This window comes from Balaenoptera physalus (genome assembly GCF_965194825.1).
Source record: "Balaenoptera physalus genome assembly, chromosome: 21".
In the NCBI taxonomy this organism is placed as follows: domain Eukaryota; kingdom Metazoa; phylum Chordata; class Mammalia; order Artiodactyla; family Balaenopteridae; genus Balaenoptera; species Balaenoptera physalus.
Window position 1 is genome coordinate 9,692,807 of NC_138902.1, and position 25,438 is coordinate 9,718,244.

A 25,438-nucleotide genomic window follows, 5' to 3' on the forward strand; every position below is an offset into this window, starting at 1 on the left:
CCCCACCTGTGGCCCTGGCCTGGGACTGATCCCAGGGAGCCGGGCCGCCCAGCCTGAGGGGAAGGGCGCATGTGCAGTTCCCTCCCTGCGACTCCCACCCTCAGGAATCTAGTACCTCTAGGCTGTGTGAGCAGGAGTAGAGCCAGCTCGGCAAGTGACACCCTGGAAATAGGTGCAGAGTCGGGAGGTCGTCGGGTCAGAGCCCGGAGGATACACAGGGCCTCCATGGGAGGCAGGTCTCCCAGGTAACTCTCACTGAAGGGCTCCCCGGGATTACTCCCTAGAGGTCCCGTGAGATCTGGCATCAGTGGAACCGGCAACCCTGTCCTGGAGCCTGTGGTGGACCTTGGCGTTGCTGAGAGTCCCCAGAAGTCCCCACCGGTGGCCTGGCCTATCCCCATACGTCCTGGATCCGGAGAGGATCCCACAGTGCCTGGAGGCTGAGTCACAGATGCCTGCACCTGCGCAGTTCACTCCAGCGCCCCTGCCCTCGGGCATCCTGGATGGCAGGCCTGTGTGGACAAGGGCTGCTCCCGCCCAGTGGGCGTGTTCCTGGTGCCAGCGTCCCAGCACTGAGCTCCTGATGCGGAGCCTGGAAAGGTCCTCCAGGGGCGACCTCCCCTGACCCTGCCGCGGGCCATTCTAGGGCTCTGGCCTCCCCGGGATCTCGCGCGCCATCTGTGGTCCTGCTGGCACCGCATGGCTCCCCGATATCGTGAGATATGTATTCGGGCGAATTGGCATGTCTGTTCGGAGCAGGCTGGACCTTGGCAGTGTGATGTGCCCTCCAGAAGCCCCTGCCTGCCATCTGGCCTGTCCTTGCCCGTCCCAGACTCAGGGGCAGCTCTCAGGGAGACGGCGCCCTGAGTTCACTGCGTGCGCTCGCGGAGGTCGCTGCGAAGCCCCTGCCCCGCGGCCTGGCTCTCCCACCCGGACTCACATATGATCGGATGTGGGCACAACAAGGTCCCTGGGGCCAAACACCCTTCTCGTCTCCTTGCCTTCTACGTGCTCCCTATCCTCCTGTCTTCGCCCGCCAACCTCTCCATAGCAATAATTAAAACACAATAACCACCCCCCCCCAAAAAAACACCCAAAAAACCCCACAATAACCCAGTGGCAGAGATAGTGATTGCATCCGGCCTGGTAAAGCTCTGCTAGAGGCTGAGTATCTGGGACACACGTGTCTTGAGTAGGTCATGCCCACCTGGAATTAGATGGATGGGGTGGGGGGAGGTCAGATTCACAGCACATTGGCTGGCATTGGAAACTGGAGTGTCCTCAGGGAGGTGTCCCATTGTACCTGAAAAGAATCTTGGTCCCCCTGGTGTGAGCGTGTACACGGGCCGCATGTGAGTGTGAACTGATGAAGGTGAGTGTGCTTCCTCAGCGCCGTGCTCTAGTCTCAGGGGCAAACTGTGTTCTGTTGGCAGGATGGCACTTCGCTGCTCTGGGCCAAATGATGAAGGAGGTCACCTTTGTGATGCTCCCATACCTGCCTCGCTTCCCCTTGGCTGGCGCCTGACTCTCCTCTCTCGCTCCAACCCAGGTAGAGAATGCCTGCACAGGGCAGCGTCCCAAGGTCTGAGTTGCAGAATCTCAGGGCTGAAATGTGTCTCAAAAATCACCTAGTCCAATCCTTTCCTTTTGAATAGATGAGGAAACTGAATCCAAGAGAAGTAGCGTGGCTTGACTCAGGTGAGTCTGTGGCAAAATCAGCACTAGAACCAAGGTGTCTGGGAAGAAAGGGCCTGAGATAAAGGGTCAAAAGATGGACTGGGTCTGAGCCCTGCCTTGTAGGAAGCGCATGGCTTAGGGTAAGTCAGTTACATAGACTTGCTAATTTCCATAACTGTTCTGGACCAGATTAAATAATGGATGTGACAGAGGGCTTTAGAAACTGTAAAGCATCCCACCAATGAAAGGTTTTTACTATGCCCGGTCAGTAGTGTGCCAAGGTCAGCCATCAGGAAGGTGCATTGTCTGTAAAGAATTTAAAAACAGTTATAAAACCAACTAAAAGTGAGCTTGCTTTTTGTTATCACTGTGTTTGGCAATTCTAAATAATGTCAGTGATAAAATACTCTTTCCTGAAAAAGTCTTTCATAGGTCTGAATTCCAAGCAATTCTTATGGTTACTATTAAATTTTAATAACATATATGAAAATTTCAACTTACCACATTTTTGTTTCTTATCCTTTAATAAACCTTGTCTTCTCCATGAAAGTTAGTCAGAGATCTCCCAGTTAGGGTTGACAGATTGATTAAAGAAAAACAGAGGGCACCACTTAAATTTTAATTTCAAATAACAATGATTAATTCTTTAGTATAGCTACGTCCCATGCTTACGTGGGACATACTTATACTAAAACAAATTTATTGTTTACCTGAAATTCAAATTTAACCAGGCATCCTGTATTTTGTCTGGCAACCCTACTAGTTATACGTGAGGATACAGCTACCTGCTTAGGTTCAGAGAATGAATTCATAATGGTTTAGAATGATTTGAACTTACTTGGAGCACAGTTTGTAACTCCATCCCTGGTACCTATACACATACTTTATTTAAACAGTAGATTTTAAATAACAATAGCACAGGAGTGGTAAAAACAAAGCAACAGAAGCGTGAGTCCTTCAACTCTGTCATTCCACATGACCACTTGGAGTTTTTATATGGTTTTTAAAATTTAAGAGTAAAACAGAGTGTGAACTGCGAGGTGTAATATTTTTGTTTGGTAAGTGCAAATTTTAGTTCGCATGACATGTAAGATTGTTTTAAATTAATTGATTTATTTATCTAGGCTGTGCCGGGTCTCAGTTGTGGCACAAGGGATCTTTGTTGTGGCACGCGGCCTCCTCAGTTGCGGCCTGCATGCGGGATCTAGTTCCCTCTCCAGGGATCAAACCCAGGTCCCCTGCATTGGGAGCTCAGAGTCTTACCCACTGGACCGCCAGGGAAGTCCCAACACTTAAGATATTTTACTAAATGCTATGGGTTGAATTGTGTCCTCCCAAAAGATATATTAAAGTTTCAACCCCCAGTACCTTAGAATGTGACTTTAATTGGAAAGAGTATTGTTGCAGATGTAATTAGTTAAGATGAGGTCATACTGGAGTGAGGGTGGGCCCTTAATCCAATATGACAGGGGTCCTTGTAAGAGGAGAGAGACACATGTGGGGAGAGGAAAGCCATGTGAAGACACAGACACCCACAAGGACGCCATGTGACAATGCAGGTGATGCAGGTGACGATGAGAGCGATGACATTGCATGGCAAGGAACACGGAGGCCTGGGGACCGGCCAGGAGCTGGGAGAGGCCAAGAAGGGCCCTCCCCTGCGGTCTCATGGGGAGCACGGCCCTGCCCACACCTTGACTTTGGACTTCCAGCCTCCAGAACTGTGAGAGAATACATTTCTGCTGTTTTAATCCACCTAGTTTCTAGTACTTTGTTATGGAGACCCTAGGAAGCTAGTACACAGAATCAGAATGACATCTTTAAAGTTAAATGTGTTCCTCTCTTTAAAAATTGTCATTTTCCCTAATTTGTTGTTTTTGAACTTCATCGTTATTAATTTATCACATGTTCATTCCCTTAAAAAATCCATTAATATAATTAGTATGAATCTATTTTTTTTCCTTTTTTTTGTACTGTACTATTTCATTTTTTATTTACTTACAAACTTTTTAATGGCATAAATAAGTATAGGGTTCGATAAGAGACAATTTTCATTGCCTATTTCTTTTCTGGTTTTAAAATTTTTTGTTTCGCATCGTAATTATTACTAAACGTAATTTTGCCACATAGAAGAGGGGTATTAAAAATGACCCCCTCGGGAGTGTTAGGTGCGCCACATACACAGCTGCGCCCGGTTCCACCTTCTGTTCATTGTGGGGCTTTGTCAAGTTTCTTAATCCACCTGAAGCACAGTTTCCTTATGTACAAAATGAAGCTACTAATACACACCTCGAAAGTTGTTAGAATTAGATGAGATAATGCACGCGAAGGGCCCAGCACTGAGCAGGGCATAAAATGAGAATGTGAATAATATTGACTGCTCTCTTTACGGTGCTGCTATTTTAATAGCTGAAGGTGTGATTATCTAAGAGTAGCACATTTTTGAAGACCACATGCTCAAGGTGCAGAAGGACGTACCACAGCTGGAAGAACAGGAAGAGGTGACCTGCATGTGAACGCGCGTTGGAGAGGAGGGTCACTACCTGGACCTGAAGAGGGAGCTCTCTGACCACACGACTCTCCTTCCCATGCTTCACACAGGGCCTCCAAAAGGAACAGCTGTGAGCAGTGGTTCGAAATGTTCCTACCCCCAAGAAGACTGGTTATCATGCTTGGGGGCGCCCTGAGACTGGGGAAGCCACTGGGAGAACAACATAAGCAGCATGAAGCCAGAATAATAATAACAGTAATAACATTATGATAATGAGGATGACAACCAGAATGCTGGCGTTTATTTCGCTCTTACTGTACACTGTGCTGTATTAAATATATATATTACCGAACTTAATCCTGCCAACAGCTCTGTGAAACCATTATTTCCACTTCACAGATGAGCGCCCCGAGCCTCAGAGGGGTAAGTGATCTGCCCAGGGACCCAGGCTGGTCAGCGGCTGGACCATTGCCACTCTGAGTCTCTGTCCTGAGCGGCCAGATGAAGAGGAATCATCAGAGCCGCCCAGGGCCTGGCTCTCTCTGCTCGCCCTTGTGCCCTGGACCAGCGACTCCATTTACCACGTGTCCTGTGAGGTGCCTGAAAGGACCGCGAGGAAGCCCGGGGTCCAGGGCTGACCGCCGAGGCCCCTTCCTTTATCCTCGTCCGGGGCCCTTCAGACCTCCTACTTTCTGAACCTCAGTCTTTCCCTCCACCTCCTCAGCTGCTGGCCCAGCAAGCCCACGCAGGGAGAGACCAGGTGGGAGCTGCTGTCTCCAGGGAGGTACCTGGAAGAGGCTCAGGGCAGGATTCAGGTGTGGCGCGTGTGCCCGGGGACCTCCTGCCTGGCCTCACTCTGCCAGCAGCTCCCAGAGGGGTGGCGCTCCGGCCTGTGTAGGTCCACTGGCCCCAGCGTGTCTCTTGACCTCTCTTGCTTCCTTGGCCATGTTGCCCAGCGAACCAGGAGAAGAGCATCACCGATTTCCTCCTGCTGTCCTGTGCTAACCCCGTATCCTCAGGACCATTACCACCCTCCTTCCGCAAGCCTGGCACCAGGCTCTGCATATCACATGCTTTCTCACTGATTTCCCCAGGAAGACCTCATGAGGGAGGCACCGTATTATTCCCATTTTGCATATGAGGAATGATCATGTTCAGAAAGATTAACTACTTTTTTTATTTTTATTTTTTTATGTATTTTTTTGGCTGCATTGGGTCTTTGTTGCTGCACGTGGGCTTTTCTCTAGTTACGGTGAGCAGGGGCCACTCTTCGTTGCCGTCCGCGGGCTTCTCATTGTGGTGGCTTCTGTTGTTGTGGAGCACGGGCTCTAGGCATGTGGGCTTCAGTAGTTGTGGCACGCAGGCTCAGTAGTTGTGGCTCACAGGCTTCAGTAGTTGTGGCACGCTTGCTCAGTAGTTGTGGCTCAAGGGCTCTAGAGCGCAGGCTCAGCAGTTGTGGCACACGGGCTTAGTTGCTCTGCGGCATGTGGTATATTCCCAGAGGGCTCAAACCCGTGTCCCCTGCATTGGCAGGCGGATTCTTAACCACTGCACCACCAGGGAAGCCCAAGATTAACTACTTTTGCCTGAGTTACCCAGCTGGTAAATGTCAGAGCAGGGATTTGAACCCAAGTCTCCCTGACTTCAAAGCTCACATCCTTTATGTTACCCTACACTGACATTTAGACCCATTCAAGCTGAGAGTAGCAGAGGAAGAAAAGGAGTACGATTATACATGGATTCAACCTTTAAAGTTATTTTCAGTGGTCTGCCCTTGCCTTTTCTTTCAAGGCTGGAGTTGCCCAGCCACCAGCAATAGGACACACCCTAAGTTTTTTTTTTTTTTTTTCTTTACCGTTTTTTAAATTGCAGTAGAGTTACTTTACAATGTTGTGTTAGTTTCAGGTGTACAGCAACGTGATTCAGTTATGCATATATGTATATATCTATTCTTTTTCAGATTCTTTTCCATTTAGGTTTTTACGAGATATTGAATATAGTTCTCTGTGCTATACAGTAGGTCCTTGTTTCTCTCTTTTATATATAGTATTGTGTATCTGTTAATCCTAAATTCCTAATTTATCTCTCCTCCTCTCCCTCCCCTCACCCCCCCACTATCCCCTTTGGTAACCATAAGTTTGTTTTCTATGAGCTTGAGTCTGTTTCTGTTTTGTTAATAAGTTCATTTGTATCATTTTTTAAGATTCCAGATATAAGTGATATCATTTATTTGTCTTTCTCTGTCTGACTTAACTTCACTTAATATGATCATCTCTAGGTCCATCCATGTTGCTGCAAGTGGCATTATTTCATTTTTTTTATGGCTGAGTACTATTTCATTATCCACATCTTCTTTATCCATTCATCTAAGACACATCTTATTAAGTAACACCACAGAACCTGAGGGAGGTTCCAGATCCTTCTAAACAAATGAAGTGGCACAGTCTGAGAGGCTGGGGAAGCTCTTGAGAAAATACGGACTTCACAGGAATTTCAGTCTCTGTGGAAACTCTAAATAACCATTGAAGGGCCTGAGATTTTCCTAATGCGCAATTTGAGAGCCAAAGATCCTTTGTTTTGAAAAATTCTAAGATTTTCCCTCCCCAGCCCACTCTATTCTCAATGGCGTTCTCAGCCCAGTCTTTCGTAGTAATTCAGTTACTGTTGCTGCCCTTAGGAAATCTATGCTACTGAAAAGGATAAACAGAACGAGTAACTGTAGTAGGTAAGCATGAGGAAATAAACACCAGGTTTCAGCCCCTGCATCGCCCAGGCCCAGATGCAGCGGGAAATAACCAGCTGTTCCAGCAGGCGGCGCTGTAGGCCGCCGGAGGCTCCGGGACCAGGTGCGCGTCCTACAGTCAGGAACGAACTCACTTTCCGGGTTCGTTCAAGGACAGGGTCGCGTGCCCAGGATTTCATCCTGGGATCCAGCAGCACTGTCGTGTGATCCTTCTACAGACAAGACACTCAGCAGCGGCCACGTGGGGACGGGTGCCCGCAACCTTCCTAGGACTGCAGTCCTGGAGAGGGAAGGGCGCGTCAGCCCAGGTGCCCTGAGGATAATCCCGTGAGGCTCCAGAGATGCTGTGTGGACAGAAACTGCGCTAACAAGCGAGCCGACTAAACCAAACAACTTCAGTGCAAACAGAGCCTCCGCTGATGCAGTGGTTCTTAATCAGAGGTTCGCTTCACAATCACCCTGAGAGCAAAATAAGCATCCCTGGATCCCGCTGTTGAGCTCTGGTGGGTCCGGGCGGGCTGGGCGTCTGTGTTCTCAATCTCCACGGTGATTCCCGCGCGGGCTCCCGGCACCTCCGCAAAGCTACCCGCCGTCGTGTCATCCTTGGCCCTCGGCTAGTGTGATACAACGGGAAGAACACGTCACAGCTGTTTCCTCATCTGTAAAATGGACCAAGGGGCCGAGATGGGCTAGTTCCTCAAACCCAGAGATCAGACTTGGGTTATGATCAGGGGTCAGAACTCTTGGTGCGCCCCCCCCTCCCCTTGAAGCAAAGCTCGGGACCATGCTGAGTGGAGAAACATCGCTGTTGAGATCCCTGCCTTCCTCAGTAACTGATTATAATATAGTGATGTCAGCAGGATGAGCTTGGCCCATCCCCTGAGGCTGGGAAGTATTAGGAAACTGAGCCTCTTTCATTTTATAGTCTAAGACATAGCAAATGAGTCTTAAAACAGTGCTCATTCAGGTCACCCATTATTTGATGATTTGGGACTCAGAGACTCCTCGAAGGAATAATTAAATCTGTTCACGGTAGGAGGAAAAGAGGAAAGGAGAGGACATTTATGATTTTGTTTACTCTTTTCAAGAGAAGAGACGAGAAGAAAGACTTCCTGAGGACACAGGAGCGGGGACACCTCCAGCCGCTAGCCGCCAGCCCCGGGCTAAGCCCAGTCCCCTTGTGAAACCGCCCTTCCGCCTTTCCTCCGCTCCCCCTACCCGACACTGGCCTCCACACCCCTCACCTGGGAGTCAGAGCTCAGCATCCCGGGGGGCCTTCCGCCTCCGCGCCTCCCCCCAGCCTGGTCCCACCCCTCCCGGCCGGTTATGTTGTGAAGGCGTCTCTCCCTTAGACCTGGAGCTCCCTGAGCGCACAGGCTCTGACTCATTCGAAGTAGAATGAACGAATTAATGACGCCGGATTAACAGACAGGGAGAGTTTTCCTTACCTGCAGGGAATGTGGCTGGTCATGTAGGGGCTATGCCTGAAATAAAGAGAACTTACAACACCCCACCTCCCAGTATCCCGTATAGCAGCCGAGCAGGTATTTAATTTTGCCAATAATTTATTTCTTCGGGTTAAACATTGCCCGTGCCTGAGGGCCTCTTTGAGAATAGAAACATCCCCAGGAAGGATGGACTACCCCCTTGGAATAAGTGTGATTCCCAAATCTCAGGCGGGAGAAAGGGTTTAGGATGACTCCTTGAATCATGCCCGGGAGCCAGGATTTGAAAGACAAGTGTCACCCGGGATTCTGCAGGGGACCAGCTCTGGGCAAAGGGATGTCCTGCTAGGAAGGCCCAGCTTTGATCCTGTGGGGGGTCGGGGGGAGGGAGGGCCTGCAGCGGGGTTGTGAAGGTGTAGGATTCCAGGTGGAAAGAGAATCAGAACCTTCATTTCGTAGAACCAGCGGCTGAGGCCCAGGGAGAGGAAGGACGTTGCCCAGGGTCGGCGTGAGGATTCAGAACCCCCAGGCAGGACGCTTACGGCAGTGGCGTCTGCAGTGCCCTTGTGCTGCCCTGGTGCCACCAGGTGGCCACGTTCCTGATGCCAGAGCTTTGCTGGGCATCCCCGCTGGCTGCTCATCAGAATCCTCCAGGGCTCTTTTTTCAAAACCCAGGGACTGTATTTTTAACACAAATCTGCATTTTTAACAAGTGCTCCCAGGTGATTCTGATGCACAGCAGGTGTGGGAACTATCTGCCCAATTATCAGGACTGTTTGTACAGATGACCATAGAGTTCTGTTAACTGCTTAAGAGGACCTTAGACATAGCATGGATCCTCTTTTTTTTTTTTTTTTCCTTTTAATTACAGAAAAGTTTTTTTGTACATTTTATTGGAGTATAGTTATTTACAATGTTGTGTTAGTTTCAGGTGTACAGCAAAGTGATTCAGTTATACATATACATATATTCTTTCTTTTTCAGATTCTTTTCCCACTTGGGTTATTGCAGGATATTAAGTAGAGTTCCCTGTGCTATACAGTAAGTCCTTGTTGTTTATCTATTTTATATATAGTAGTGTGCACATGTTAATTCCAAAGTCCTAATTTATCCTCCCCCCCACCATGTTTCCCCTTTGGTAACCATAAGTGTGTTTTCAAAATCTGTAAGTCTGTTTCTGCTTTGTAAATAAGTTCATTTGTATAATTTTTAAAAAATTAGATTCCACATGTGAGTGATATCATATGGTATTTGTCTTCCTCTGTCTGACTTACTTCACTTAGTATGATCATCTCTAGGTCCATCCATGTTGCTGCAAATGGTACTATTTCATTCTTTTTTATGGCTGAGTAATATTCCATTGTATATATGCACCACATCTTCTTTATCCAGAAAAGTTATGCATTACTAACCACAGTCTACTTCCATGAAAAAACTATAGAGACCAAAAAAGGCAGACTAAACAAGAAGTCAGAGAAAAAAATAAGCTTATGAACACTGTATCTTAGTGTCTACTTGGCCCTTTCATTTCCCAAAGGAGAAAACAGGATCGACAGAAGTTAATGATTTTTCTCAAAGTCACACAAGAAGCTTGTGACAGAGCTGAGCCTGGGAAGCCAGGCCCTCAGGCTCCACTCCCCCAACCCCGCGGGGCTGTGTGAGCTCAGAGAAAAGGCCTGTGGGAAGGAGACCACGAGGCCACAGCAGTCACCTCTGGAGGCTGAGATCACCCACGCCGCCTTTCATTCTGTCTTGTTTGACCCTGGTCCAGTTATAAGCAATGCAGAAGGTTAGGTTACCTGAAATCCTCCACTTCAAACACTTCACCGGGCGGTATCGCCTGTCGCAAACAGCCCTGTCAACACAGAGCTGAGTGTGAAGAAAAGTAACGGGATGCTTCAGCGCTGAAAACCAGGCGGCTTTGCCCGGTGCCTCGCTGCCCTGGGGGTGTCGGCCTGAGCCGGGAGGTGATGCTTCTGGCCCCGCAGCAAGCAGACATCTGGGTGAGACCCACACACAGGCGGGCCTGGGAGGGCTGAACCCCCAGGAAGAGGAAAGGTCTCCCTGAGAACTTGCAACCCATGATTTATTCAAGTAGAAATTGTAGTTTATTCAGGAAAATTAGAAGTTGATAACAAAGGTATAAGTTTAAAAAAAATCCTCTATGTTTGGAAATTTAGTGACTAAGTAAGCCTTGGTTTTAAGAGGAAATAAAGTAAACAAATAGATGCTCATAATTAAAGGATAATGAAAACACAACATGTTAAAATGTGTGCAATAGCTAAAGAAGTACTTTTAGGTGAAATTATAACCTTAAATATGTTTAATAGAAAAGTTTAAAAGGTTAAAAATTACAAGCTAACTGTTCAACTCAGTTTGGAAAAGGAGCACTAGAATAAATACAAAGAAACATCATGAAAGAAAATAAAAATAAGGACAGAAATCAATGAGCTGGAAGAGGAAAAATACCAACAGAGATGAACAAAAACAGCAGCAGTTTCGTGAAAAAGATTAATAAGAAAGGTATCTGGAGGGAAAAAGGGAGAAAATGCAAATATGCAAAATGTGTAATGAAAAGGGGGATTAATTACAGACACTTGAAAAATTTTAAAGGTGATTATAAATGAATATATACAAATGAATTTGAAAAACTACCTGAATCAGATAAATTCCTAGGAATGTAAATGTGTAAAAATTGGCACAAAGAGAAATTTTAAAATTAACCACTGAGTACACAAAGTTTTCAAATGGAATTAATGAACTGTCCCTCTCAAGGCACAAGTGCCCATGCACACACACACACACACACACACACACACACACACACACACACACACACACACACACACACACACGACAGGTGGGGCTAATCAAGCCCCTCAGAGTCAGCATCGAGACTGTGTCACGGCCCCTCTTTTATTTCCGCCATCCTGGGACATGTGGTGGTGGGTGTCCTCTGAAGTGGCTCTCGTGACCTGTCTCCTGGGATTGGTGCCCTTGAACGTGGGCTGGACCGAGGGACTCTCCTAATGAATGGAGTATGGCGAAGTGATCGGACGTCACTAGGTGTTTGGCCGCAGGGAAGCTAGGCCCACCCTGCTGCTGCTCTCCTCCTCTCCCTCTCAGCCCTGCTCTGGGGAAGCGGGGCGCCTCGCTGGGGGTTCCCCGAAGGAAAGGCCCAGAGCCGAGGACTGAGTCTCCTGCCAACAGTCAGTGAGGACCTGTGGCTTCTGCACAGCCGTGCTATTGGGTTGGGAAGTGGATTTCTGAGTCCTGCCAAGAACCACGTGAGTGAGATGAAAAGCAGATTCTCCCTCGGGCGAGAGCTGACCCACACATCGACGGCTACTTTGTGAGAGACCCTGAGTGAGAAGCAACTAGGCCCACACAACTGTGAAGTAACAAATGTGTGTTGTTTGAAGTCACTAAGTTCTAGGGTAGTTTGTCACATGACGAGAGATAACTGATACATACACAGACAACACACCTGATTGATTTTACTGGTGAATTCCACCAACGTTCAATGAACACTTGTTTCCTGTCTTATAAAAGTTGTTCCAGGGCTTCCCTGGTGGCGCAGTGGTTAAGAATCCTCCTGCCAATGCAGGGGACATGGGTTCGAGCCCTGGTCCAGGAAGATCCCACATGCCACAGAGCAACTAAGCCCGTGAGCCAAAACTACTGACCCTGTGCTCTAGAGCCCGCAAGCCACAACTACTGAGCCCGCATGCCACAACTACTGAAACCCACGTGCCTAGAGCCCGAGCTCCACAACAAGAGAAGCCACCACAGTGAGAAGCCCACGCACCACAATGAAGAGTAACCCCTGCTCGCCTCAAATGGAGAAAGCCCACACGCAGCAGAGACCCAATGCAGCCAAAAAAAAAAAGAATAAATAAAATAAATTAAAAAAAAAAAAGTTGTTCCAAACAATAGAGAATGAAACTACGCAGTTCATTTGTGATGTTAGTATCATCATTTCATTATGATGATGACGACAGTGATGATAAAATTTAAGGCAGACGTGCACAGACCTTCAGTGTGCAATCAGGTGGGTGATGACGAACACATACCCCTGTGTATCAATGCACCAATCAAGACAGGATATTTCCATTACCCCAGGGAGTTCCCCTGTGCCTCCTTCCAACCAATCTCCCTTCTCATAGGCAACCCTACTCTGATTTCTATCACCATAGGTTATTTTTGGCTGTTCTTTGGAGGAATCACATAGATATGTACTCTTTTGTGCCTGGTTTATTTTCCTCCACACAATGTTTTTAAGATTAAGCCCCATATTCCCCTCTCCTATATTAATGCCAACTTCCTTCTATTTTCCAGACCCATCTCTACTCACAAAGCCAAAGTACCAGATTAAAATGAGATCCAACATTCGGTCCAATTGAAAAATATTTAAGCTGGTCTTTTAACTACAGACTAATGACTAAGTTGGAGATGTACAAAGAGTTAAAATCGTCTGGTAGCTTAAAGTCAGGTGGAGGGGCAGGAAATTACTAGAGCAGAAGATTAGAATTCTCTATCTTTGTGTAGAGCACACACTATGATGAAACAAGGCAGGTTGTGTGAATAAGACTGCTAGTCAAATTGTACTGAATAATTTTGTCTTTGGTATATACTAAAAGTAGCTTATCTATATATAGAATTTTATCTGAGAATTAGTATATGGATGTGTATACCTCCTTGTAGATTGTTTTTTCTTTTTTTATAACTAGAGTTTTATTTTTTTAATAGATCATTGAGGAAGGTGAGGGGACCACTGATCATTGTAGAAATGTAAGTAATTAAGAGTTAGTAATCTTATGTTATCTTACAATAATCATGTTGGGGATGGAGGATTCTGGGCACTGAGGCCACAGCACCTCCCCTTCCATGCACATGATGGACGTCACTAGCCCATCACAACACTAGACAGACGTCACTAGCCCACCACAGCACTAGACAGAGGTCACTAGCCCACCACAGCACTAGACAGACGTCGCTAGTCCACCACAGCACTAGACAGACGTCGCTAGCCCACCACAGCACTAGACAGACGTCGCTAGCCCACCACAGCACTTCGCTTTCACAGAGCTGCCTGAGGACCCTTCCCAGACAAGTGCTCCAGGCAGCGACCATCCGTCTATGGAGTTGGCACAGGGGTGGAAACCTACGGGACAACTATTCCCAAACCTATGAGAAACCTATGGGAACACACTGTGCACAGGATTATGTTGAGATACAGGTGCTACTTCATTGAAATGTTACAGTGTAAATGTGTCGAGGGAAAAGCAGGGACATTGGCGTCTAAGAGCCCTGGTTATGAATCCTGCCTCTGCACTTGATTTTCCAGGTGGCTTTGGCCAACCACACCCCCTCTTCAAAGGAGAAATGATCACTGTTATCTCACTGAGTTCTTGTGGAAAATGGAAATAACTTTTTAAAGGGCTGAGCAAATAATAGGGGTTCATTAAATGGTGACTGTCACTCTCATCACAGTGGAAAGAGTATAGGTTTGGAATCAGGCAGAGCTAAATTCAGATCCTGCCTCTGCTCTTTTGCTGTGACTTTAGATAAGTTACTCACTCACTCTTAGTCTGTTTCCTCACAGACAAGAAAAGGATAATAATAATTGCCTTTATGGGTTCTTTTGTAAGAATCAATGCTAATATGTGGAAATTGCCTGAAACTTGGCCAAAGCTTGACCAATAACAGCTTTTATTTTTCTTTTAATGGTACTGTTGTTATTATTCTTCCCTCCTCCCTCCCCGCAAAATATGAAAAAGAATTGAGAGGATGTGCTAAACCATTGATGGGGTGAGGGTGCAGGCGGGGAGGGCAGAGAACTTGGAGAGCTTTCAATATCTCCAACTGGTGTTTCTGTATTGTTTGAATTTTCAAGATTTTGATTTATATCTGAAATTAAAAACCAGTATAATAGTAAAACTTAGAAATGTAAAATGCGTATTAACTATCTATAAAGAATTTTTCAAATATTGACTCAACCATAATAAAATAAGACTCCAAAAAAGAAAAGATTAAGCCATGTTGTTGCATGTATAAGTAGTTCATTGTTTTCTTTTTGTTTTTGTTTTTAATTCATAAGTTTTTTAATGTTTTATTTATTTTATTTTTGGCTGCGTTGGGTCTTCGTTGCTGCGCGCCGGGCTTTCTCTAGTTGCAGCGAGCGGGGGCTACTGTTCATTGCGGTGCACAGGATTCTCATTGTGATGGCTTCTCTTGTTGCGGAGCATGGGCTCTAGGTGCATGGGCTTCAGTAGTTGCATCACACGGGCTCAGTAGTTGCGACACACCAGCCCTAGAGCGAGTGGGCTTTAGTAGTTGTGGCTCACAGGCTCTAGAGTGCAGGCTCAGTAGCTGTGGCGCACGGGCTAAGTTGTTCCACGGCACGTGGGATCTTCCCAGACCAGGGCTCGAACCCATGTCCCCTGCATTGGCAGGCGGATTCTTAACCACTGTGCCACCAGGGAAGCCCAGTTCATTGTTTTTTGTTGCTATATTCCAAACAATTTATTTATCCAATTGCCTCTTGATACACATTTGCATTGTTTTCATATTTTGGTTATGATGAATAAAGCTGCAATAAACATTCTTGTACTAGTCTTTTTGTAAATATGTGTTTTCATTTCTCCTGGATAAATTCCTAGGAGTTGAATTACTGGTTTATATGGCAGGTGTCTATTTAACTTTATAAGAAATTGCCAAAACTGTCAGTTTTCTAAAGTGGTGAAACCATTTTACTTCAGCCAGTAAAGTAGGAGAGATTTGTTGTTCTACAACTTCATCAACATTTGATGTTGTCAGTCTTTTAAATTTTAGCCACTATTGTGGGCATGAAGTAATACCTCATTGTGGTTATACTCTGCATTTCCTTGGTGACTAATAGTATTTAGCATCTTTTCATGTGTTTATTTACCATACATAGATCCTTCTTTGTGAAGTTAATTTCAAGTCCTTTCCCCATATTTTAAATTTGGGTTATTTTCCTTTTATTGTTGACTTAAAGCTCATCACATATCCTGGATAGCTGTATCCAAGTCCTTTCTATATGTATATTTTCCCTCAGTCTGTGATTTTCCTTTTCATTTTCTTAATGGAGAGCTAAATTTAAAAATTTTTATAAGTTCAATTTATTTCATAAAGGTCAATACCTATTTATAAGTCTTTTTTGTAACAGTAACTTATGAATACAACAGAACTTCTTTACCTTGGTGAAGGTTTTATCCAAAACCTATAGGAAGAATTACACTTAATGGAAAAACTTTGAAAGAATTCCCTTTAAGATAAAGTCCACAATCCCCAGTATAGTTCTGGCCAATACTACAAGGGGAAAAGAGGAAGTATAAACTGTGAAAGAAAAAGAGATAAATTTTTACTATTTGAAGATCATATGATTATCTATTTACCCAATGAAAACCAACAGAATCAATATACAAATTAATAGAACTAATAAGAGAGTTCAGCAAAAGTGCCAAGAAAAACATCAGTGCAACAAGAACTACATTCTTCACACCACTGATATAAAACTAGAAAAATATAATAAAAATGAAGTGTCATTTACATAGTAACAAAGATAGGTAAAGTGTCCAGGAACTAACCAATTTATTCATACAAGTTCCCAGTAGAAAACAGATGATACACTCAAATTTGATAATTGAGAACAGATTAATAAAATGATTATTTATCAAGGTGGGAACAGAGTGTAGGGAAACCCCCAGGTTTGGTAAAACATTTTAGAGCTTGTAATATCAGGAGGCCACCGCTACTCCTAGGCCTACAGTTTTTGAAGTTCTAATTTTGCATTTTGTTGCTGATATAGTTCAAGGTGGCTTATTTCCTTGTGTGTTTTGTGATTTTTGATTGTGAGTTCATGTCCCTTGGAAATTTATTTGTGAAAATTCAAAAAAACCAGGATTTGAAAATGCTTTCCTTGTTTTTGACAGACACCTGTCATCCTAAGACTTCCTTAGACTAAATTTTGACTTTTCTCCTCCATGAGTAATGTGGCTTCTGGCCCCAGATCCACAGTGGGCTGCTGTGGTTAGGGATTCTGAGAGGAGAATTGTTTTCTGTTTCTTGTTTTCTCTTTCCCCTCAGAGCCCAGACTTACCCAGGCAAATATTCTTACCCTCTCACTCTGCACGACAGATTGTTGTAATTCCCGTTATTGTGTACTTTGTTTTCTAGTTAACCAGCTGAGGGTGTGGCCGTCGAGGGGTGAGTGTTCCCAGGTGTGGCTTCCACCCATCTGCGTGGCGGGACCTCCTCTTCCTCACTGCCCTTTCCTGACTCCCCTCCCCGCTCATCTTCCTGAGCTCCTTTGACAGTTTGATCTTTAGCAAAGGCTGGTGCTCAAACCTGGCCTCAATCTGGCAACTAGTTTCCTTCTAGCCTTATCTACGTCCAAAATGTATTGATTGATTGATTAATTAATCCAATGAATATCTGTTAAGAACAATTCTGGGGATATAATAGTGAACAATACAGACAAAAATCCATAAACTCTTGGATCTTATATTCCAGTGAGGGCAGATAAACAATAAATACATAAAAATATATAAGTAAAATAATTTCAGATACTGATGAATGCTAAATATTTCTAAAACTAGGTAATGGTATAAAGAGTGACTGGACAGGGATGGGATGACCTTAGTTAGAATATTCAGGAGAGTTCTCTCCAGGAAGATGATACTTGCTTTGCTTTGAGAAAATGATGAGAAAGAGCCAGATGTGAGACAACCTGGAAGGAAAAGCTCTCTAGAAAGAAGAAAGAACAGGCAGGAAAGCACTGGTGTGTGAGGAATGCAGAGGAGACAGGTGTGGGAGCCTAGTGGTGAGAGTGAGGAAAGGCCGGGAGATCCGGGGACGCTTGTGAGCAGGGTAAGGAGTTTGGGATTTTCTAGTGCTTAGAAGTAAATAGTTTCAAGAAGGGGTGTGGCATGACCTGGTTTCTGTTTAATAAACATCCCTCTTGCTGCTGTGTGGAGCGTATTTGGATTGTGGCGAAAAATGGAAGATCCATCCAGAAGGTCAAAGACAGCTTCTAAGTGGCTTCACAGGCATGTCTGCTGACTGAGGAGAGCTGTGGAACGGGGACAGAAAAGGGGAGAGCTTCTGCTAGGTGTTGGCAGTTGTGCTTGCCCGGACCCCTTGGAAGACTGCAGGAAGACTCTTCTGACCACCTTGAAGACTTATTGGAGTATGGAAGGTCATTGGGGGGTGTCACCAGTATTCTGCATCTCCTCCTTCCTGACCCCTCTCATGATAGGTGTGGCCATGTGGCTCTGTCCAGTTAGTGGAAGTACGTGATTTTCCACAGCCATTCCTCCATCATAGTGACGGGAGCCATTCCAGACAGTGGAAGCTCTGTCACCCTGAGTCCCTGACTGAAGATGAGTATATAGCATGAGCAAGAAACAAAATTGTGTTTTTAAGCCACTACGATTCTAGGGTTCTTTGTTGTCAGAGCGTAACCTAGCTTATCCTGACTAAATAGGGAATGACAGTGATAGGAGATTTTGTTGTAGTTTGGACTAAGGCTCAGTTTTAGTTCAACAAACCCTTCTAAAGAGACAAGTCTGGGGAATTCCCTGGTGGTCCAATGGTTAGGACTTTGCACTTTTGATGCCAAGGGCCTGGGTTCCATCCCTGGTAGGGGAACTGCGATCCCACAAGCTGCGCAGTCAAGGAAAATAAAAATAAAGAGACTACTCTGCACCAGACGCAAAAATATGAGTCTACACTATTCTCATGGTGCTTGCAGTCTGCAACTGGAGAAAGACAGAAAAGCACAGTAATTGTGTTAAGTGGAAAGATTTATAACATAGCCCTGTCCCTCCCATCTTAAAAAACAGACACCTATATATAACTCTATGTCACCCAATAGCGGTGTGGTCTGCACAGCCAGATTTCTTGAGTTATTACTTTCTGTCGCCCTGCTCTGTCTTCATCTGATTATGCTCTGACCTCTGAACCTGCTCTTCCCAAAGTCATCAATAACAGACATTGCTAAGTCCGATGGCATTATTTTTTCAGTTTTTATCTCATCTGAGCTTGCAGCAGTGTTTAACTCTCTTGAGCACCTCTTCCTTCTTGAAATACCTTCAACTATACCACAACCCTCTCCTGCTTTATGTCCTGTCTGCTTCGCTATTCCTTCTCAGGATCCCCTGGCTGTTTTTAAATGCTGATGTCCCTCAGGAGTTGGTCCTTGACTCACCATCTTTTCTTCTCTCCCCAAATCCTTTCCCTGAGAAACCTCATCCATTCTGTGGTTTCCATCATATTTACATAGCGGTGGCATCAAATTTTTACTCCATCCCAGACCTTTCTTTCTTTTTTTTTAAAAATAAATAAATAAATAAATTTATTTTTGGCTGCGTTGGGTCATTGTTGCTGCGCACGGGCTTTCCCTAGTTGTGGTGAGTGGGGGCTACTGTTCGTTGTGGTGGCTTCTCTTTTTGCAGAGCATGGGCTCTACACGCACGGGCTTCAGTAGTTGTGGCTCGTGGGCTCCAGAGCGCAGGCTCAGTAGCTGTGGCGCACAGGCTTAGTTGCTCTGCGGCATGTGGGATCTTCCCAGACCAAGGATCAAACCTGTGTCCCCTGCATTGGCAGGCGGATTCCTAACCACTGTGCCACCAAGGAAGTCCCTCTTTGTTTTTTTTTAACATCTTTATTGGAGTACAATTGCTTTACAGTGTTGTGTTAGTTTCTGCTGTATAACAAAGTGAATCAGCTATACGTATACATATATCCCCATATAGCCTCCCTCTTGCGTCTCCCTCTCACCCTCCCTACCCCACCCTCTAGTTGGACACAAAGCACCGAGCTGATCTCCCTGTGCTATGCAGCTGCTTCCCACTAGCTATCTATTTTACATTTGGTAGTGTGTATCTGTCCATTCCCCTCTCTCACTTCATCCCACCTTACCCTTCCCACACCCCGTGTCCTCAATTCCATTCTCTATGTCTGCATCTTTATTCCTGTCCTGCCCATAGGTTCATCAGAACACTTTTTTTTAGATTCCATATATATATATGTGTTAGCATAGGGTATTTGTTTTTCTCTTTCTGACTTACTTGACTCTGTATAACAGACTCTAGGTCCATCCACCTCACTACAAATAACTCAATTTCATTTCATTTTATGGCTGAGTAATATTCCATTGTATATATGTGCCACATCTTCTTTATCCATTCATCTGTGGATGGACACTTAGGTTGCTTCCATGTGCTGACTATTGTAAATAGAGCTGCAATGAACATCGTGGTACATGATTCTTTTTGAATTGTGGTTTTCTCAGGGTATATGCCCAGTAGTGGGATTGCTGGGTCATATGGTAGCTCTATTTTTAGCTTTTTAAGTAACCTCCATACTGTTCTCCATAGTGGCTGTACCAATTTACATTTCCACCAAAAGTGCAGGAGGGTTCCCTTCTCTCCACACCCTCTCCAGCATTTATTGTTTCTAGATTTTTTGATGATGGCCATTCTGAACGGTGTGAGGTGATACCTCATTGTAGTTTTGATTGGCACTTCTCTAATGATTAGTGATGTTGAGCATCTTTTCATGTGTTTGTTGGCAATCTGTATATCTTTTTTGTAGAAATGTCTATTTAGGTCTTCTGCCCATTTTTGGATTGGGTTGTTTGGTTTTTTTGATATTGAGCTGCATGAGCTGCTTGTAAATTTTGGAAATTAATCCTTTGTCAGTTGCTTCATTTGCAAATATTTTCTCCCATTCTGAGGGCTGTCTTTTCATCTTGTTTATGGTTTCCTTTGCTGTGCAAAAGCTTTTAAGTTTCATTAGGTCTCGCTTGTTTATTCTTGTTTTTATTTCCATTTCTCTAGGAGGTGGGTCAGAAAGGATTGTGCTGTGATTTATGTCATAGAGTGTTCTGCCTATTTTCTCCTCTAAAAGTTTTATAGTGTCTGGCCTTACATTTAGGTTTTTAATCCATTTGGAGTTTATTTTTGTGTATGGTGTTAGGGAGTGTTCTAATTTCATTCTTTGACATGTAGCTGTCCAGTTTTTCCAGCACCACGTATTGAAGAGGCTGTCTTTTCTCCATTGTATAGTCTTGCCTCCTTTATCAAAGATAAGGTGACCATATGTGCATGGGTTTATCTCTGGGCTTTCTATCCTGTTCCATAGATCTATATTTCTGTTTTTGTGCCAGTATCCTACTGTCTTGATTACTGTAGCTTTGTAGTATAGTCTGAAGTCCAGGAGCCTGATTCCTCCAGCTCCATTTTTCTTCCTCAAGATTATTTTGGCTATTCAGGGTCTTTTGTGTTTCCATACAAATTGTGAAATTTTTGTTCTAGTTCTGTGAAAAGTGCCATTGGTAGTTTGATAGGAATTGCATTGAATCTGTAGATTGCTTTGGGTAGTAGAGTCATTTTCACAATGTTGATTCTTCCAATCCAAGAACATAGTATACCTCTCCATCTATTTGTACCATCTTTAATTTCTTTCATCAGTGTCATAGTTCTCTGCATACAGGTCTTTTGTCTCCTTTGGTAGGTTTATTCCTAGGTATTTTATTCTTTTTGTTGAAATGGTAAATGGGAGTGTTTCCTTAATTTCTCTTTCAGATTTTTCATCATTAGTGTATAGGAATACAAGAGATTTCTGTGCATTAATTTTGTATCCTGCTACTTTACCAGATTCATTGATTAGCTCTAGTAGTTTTCTGGTAGAACCTTTAGGATTCTCTATGTATAGCATCATGTCATTTGAAAACAGTGACAGTTTTACTTCTTCTTTTCTGATTTGTATTCCTTTTATTTCTTTTTCTTCTCTGATTGCTGTGACTGAAACTTCCAAAACTATGTTGAATAATAGTGGTGAGAGTGGGCAACCTTGTCTTTTTCCTGATCTTAGAGGAAATTGTTTCAGTTTTTCACCATTGAGAATGATATTGGCTGTGGGTTTGTCATATATGGCCTTTATTATGTTGAGGTAGTTTCCCTCTATGCCTACTTTCTGTAGAGTTTTTAACATAAATGGTGTTGAATTTTGTCAAAATCTTTTTCTGCATCTATTGAGATTATCTTATGGTTTTTATCCTTCAAGTTGTTAATTTGGTGTATCACATTGATTAGTTTGTGTATATTGAAGAATCCTTGCATTCCTGGGATAAACCCCACTTGATCATGGTGTATGATCTTTTAATGTGCTGTTGGATTCTGTTTGCTAGCATTTTGTTGAGGATTTTTGCATCTATGTTCATCAGTGATATTGGTCTGTAGTTTTCTTTTTTTGTGATATCTTTGTCTGGTTTTGGTATCAGGGTGATGGTGGCCTCATAGAATGAGTTTGGGGGTGTTCCTCTCTCTGCTATATTTTGGAAGAGTTTGAGAAGGATAGGCCTTAGCTCTTCTCTAAATGTTTGATAAAATTCACCTGTGAAGCCGTTTGGTCTTGGGCTTTTGTTTGTTGAAAGATTTTTAATCACACTTTCAATATCAGTGCTTGTGATTGGTCTGTTTATATTTTCTATTTCTTCCTGGTTCAGTCTCGGAAGGTTGTGCTTTTCTAAGAATTTGTCCATTTCTTCCAGGTTGTCCATTTTATTGGCATAGAGTTGCTTGTAGTAATCTCTCATGATCCTTTGTATTTCTGCAATGTCAGTTGTTACTTCTCCTTTTTCATTTATAATTTTATTGATTTGAGTCTTCTCCCTTTTTTTCTTGATGAGTCTGGCTAATGGTTTCTCAATTTTGTTTATCTTCTCAAAGAACCTGCTTTTAGTGTTATTGATCTTTGCTATTGTTTCCTTCATTTCTTTTTCATTTATTTCTGATCTGATCTTTACGATTTCTTTCCTTCTACTAATTTTGGTTTTTTTTTTCTTTCTCTAATTGCTTTAGGTGTAAGGTTAGGTTGTTTATTTGAGATGTTTCTTGTTTCTTGAGGTAGGATTGTATTGCTATACACTTCCCTCTTAGAACTGCTTTTGCTGCATCCCATAGGTTTTGGGTCGTCGTGTTTTCATTGTCATTTGTCTAGGTTTTTTTTTTTTTTAAATACAGTGAAACTGCTAAGGTTTTTTTTTTTTTTTTTTTTTTATTTATTTATGGCTGTGTTGGGTCTTCGTTTCTGTGCAAGGGCTTTCTCCAGTTGTGGCAAGTGGGGGCCACTCTTCATCGCAGTGCGCGGGCCTCTCACTATCGTGGCCTCTCTTGTTGCGGAACACAGGCTCCAGACGCTCAGGCTCAGTAATTGTGGCTCACGGGCCCAGCTGCTCCGCGGCATGTGGGATCTTCCGGGACCAGGGCTCGAACCCGTGTCCCCTGCATTGGCAGGCAGATTCTTAACCATTGTGCCACCAGGGAAGCCCTGTCTAGGTATTTTTTGTGTTCCTGTTTGATTTCTTCAGTGATCTCTTGGTTATTTAGGAGTGTATTGATTAGCCTCCATGTGTTTGTATTTTTTACAGGTTTTTTTCCTGTAATTAATATCTAGTCTCATAGCGTTGTGATCGGAAAAGATACTTGATATGATTTCAATTTTCTTAAATTTACCATGGCTTGATTTGTGACCCAAGATATGATCTATCCTGGAGAATGTTCCATGAGCACTTGAGAAGAAAGTGTAATCTGCTGTTTTTGGATGGAGTGTCCTCTAAATATAAAGTTAAGTCCATCTTGTTTAATGTGTCATTTAAAGCTGTGTTTCCTTATTTATTTTCATTTTGTATGACCTGTCCATTGGTGAAAATGGAGTGTTAAAGTCCCCTACTATAATTGTGGTACTGTTGATTTCCTGTTTTATGGCTGTTAGCATTTGCCTTATGTATTGAGGTGCTCCTATGTTGGGTGCATAAATATTTACAATTGTTATATCTTCTTCTTGGATTGATCCCTTGATCATTATGTAGTGTTCTTCTTTGTCTCTTGTAATAGTCTTTATTTTAAAGTTTATTTTGTCTGATATGAGAATTGCTACTCCAGCTTTCTTTTGATTTCCATTTGCATGGAATATCTTTTTCCATCCCCTCACTTTCAATCTGTTTGTGTCTCTAGGTCTGAAGTGGGTCTCTTATAGATAGCGTATGTATGGATCTTGTTTTTGTATCCATTCAGCCAGTCTGTCTTTTGGTTGGAGCATTTAATCCATTTACGTTTAAGGTAATTATTGATATGTATGTTCCTATTACCATTTTCTTAATTGTTTTGGGTTTGTTATGGTAGGTCTTTTCCTTCTCTTGTGTTTCCTGCCTAGAGAAGTTCCTTTAGCATTAGTTGTAAAGCTGGTTTGGTGGTGCTGAATTCTCTTAACTTTTGCTTATCTGTAAAGATTTTAATTTCTCTGTCGAATCCGAATGAGGTCCTTGCTGGGTGTAATCTTGGTTGTAGGCTTTTCCCTTTCATCACTTTAAATATGTCCTGCCACTCCCTTCTGGCTTGCAGAGTTTCTGCTGAAAATCAGCTGTTAATCTTCTGGGGATTCCCTTGTATGTTATTTGTTGCTTTTCCCTCGCTGCTTTCAATATTTTTTCTTTGTATTTAATTTTTGATAGTTTGATTACTATGTTTCTCTTTGGGTTTGTCCTGTATGGTACTATCTGTGTTTCCTGGACTTGACTGACTATTTCCTTTCCCATGTTAAGGAAGTTTTCGACTATAATCTCTTCAAATATTTTCTCAGACCCTTTCTTTTTCTCTTCTTCTTCTGAGACCCCTATAGTTTGAATGTTGGTGCGTTTAATGTTGTCCCAGAGGTCTCTGAGACTGTCCTCAATTCTTTTCATTCTTTTTTCTTTATTCTGCTCCCTGGCAATTATTTCCACCATTTTACCTTCCAGTTCACTTCTCCATTCTTCTTCCTCAGTTATTCTGTTATTGACTCCTTCTAAAGTATTTTTAATTTCAGTAACTGTGTTGTTCATCACTGTTTGTTTGCTCTTTAGTTCTTCTAGATCCTTGTTAAATGTTTCTTGTATTTTCTCCATTCTGTCTCTGAGATTTTGGATCATCTTTACTATCATTACTCTGAATTATTTTTAAGGTAGTTTGCCTATTTCATCTTCATTTATTTGGTCTTGTAGGTTTTTACCTTGCTCCTTCGTCTGTAACAAATTTTTTGTCATTTCATTTTTTTTTTGATGGGTGGTTCTGTATTCCTGTCTTACTGGTTGTTTGGCCTGAAATGTCCAGCACTGGAGTTTGCAGGCAGTTGCATAGAGCTGGGTCTTGGTGCTGAGATGAGGACCTCCAGGAGGCCACACTACGACTGATATTCCCTGGGGTCTGAGATTCTCTGTTAGTCCAACGATTTGGACTCAGAGCTCCCACCACCGGAGCTTGGGCCTGACTTCTGGCCTGGGAACCAGGATCCCACAAGCTTCGTGGTGCAGTTAAAAAAAAAAAAGAAAAAAAAGAAGAAATAAAAAAAGGAGCAGTACAATATCAAAGAATAAAAAACCAAATAAAATTAGAAAGATAAAAAATGTATTAGGAAAAATAAAACTATAATTGAAACAACCAGTCACTGGGGGTTCCTCCTGTCCCCTTAGGTGTCTGTGGTCCCCCACTGGTGCCTGGTAGGTGCCCTAGTTGTGAGGAGACATGAATTCCATGTCCTCCTAGTATGCCATCTTGACTCCACCCCCAGACCTTTCTTTTAAGTTCCAGCCCCCACACTTTCATCTTCTAGTTGGATGTTTCAGCAACATCTCAGACTCAATATGTCCTTGACTGATTTCATTGTAGCCCAACCCTCCCTACACAACCAGATCCATCTTCTGTGGGCCCCATCAGCAAACAGCACCCTCCTATATCCTATTCCCCTGCCATGAAGACTGGAGTCACCTGTGATTGCTCCTCATCCCTCCTTCTCCCATAGCATCTAGTTCTTATTTCATCAATGTAACATTTACTCTATTCTTGGGTATATTCATTTTTATTTTATTTTTAAATGTTCTTCTATTCTCTGCATTGGATCTTTTCCTCCAGAGTCTTTTCTTTGGTTTATTTATTTCATCTTTTTTCATCCATGTTGGAGAATTTCCTCAAATATCTTGCTTCCATTTATACTTAAGAATAAGCACTGAACTCT

General features: G+C 43.5%; 1 long non-coding RNA gene across 1 annotated transcript in view; it reads left to right on the forward strand.

Moving 5' to 3' along the window:
* LOC309651492 overlaps nucleotides 1-25,438 on the forward strand; it is a 392,390-nt gene that overhangs the window by 225,903 nt on the left and 141,049 nt on the right. The gene's annotated exons all lie outside the window — the stretch shown is intronic.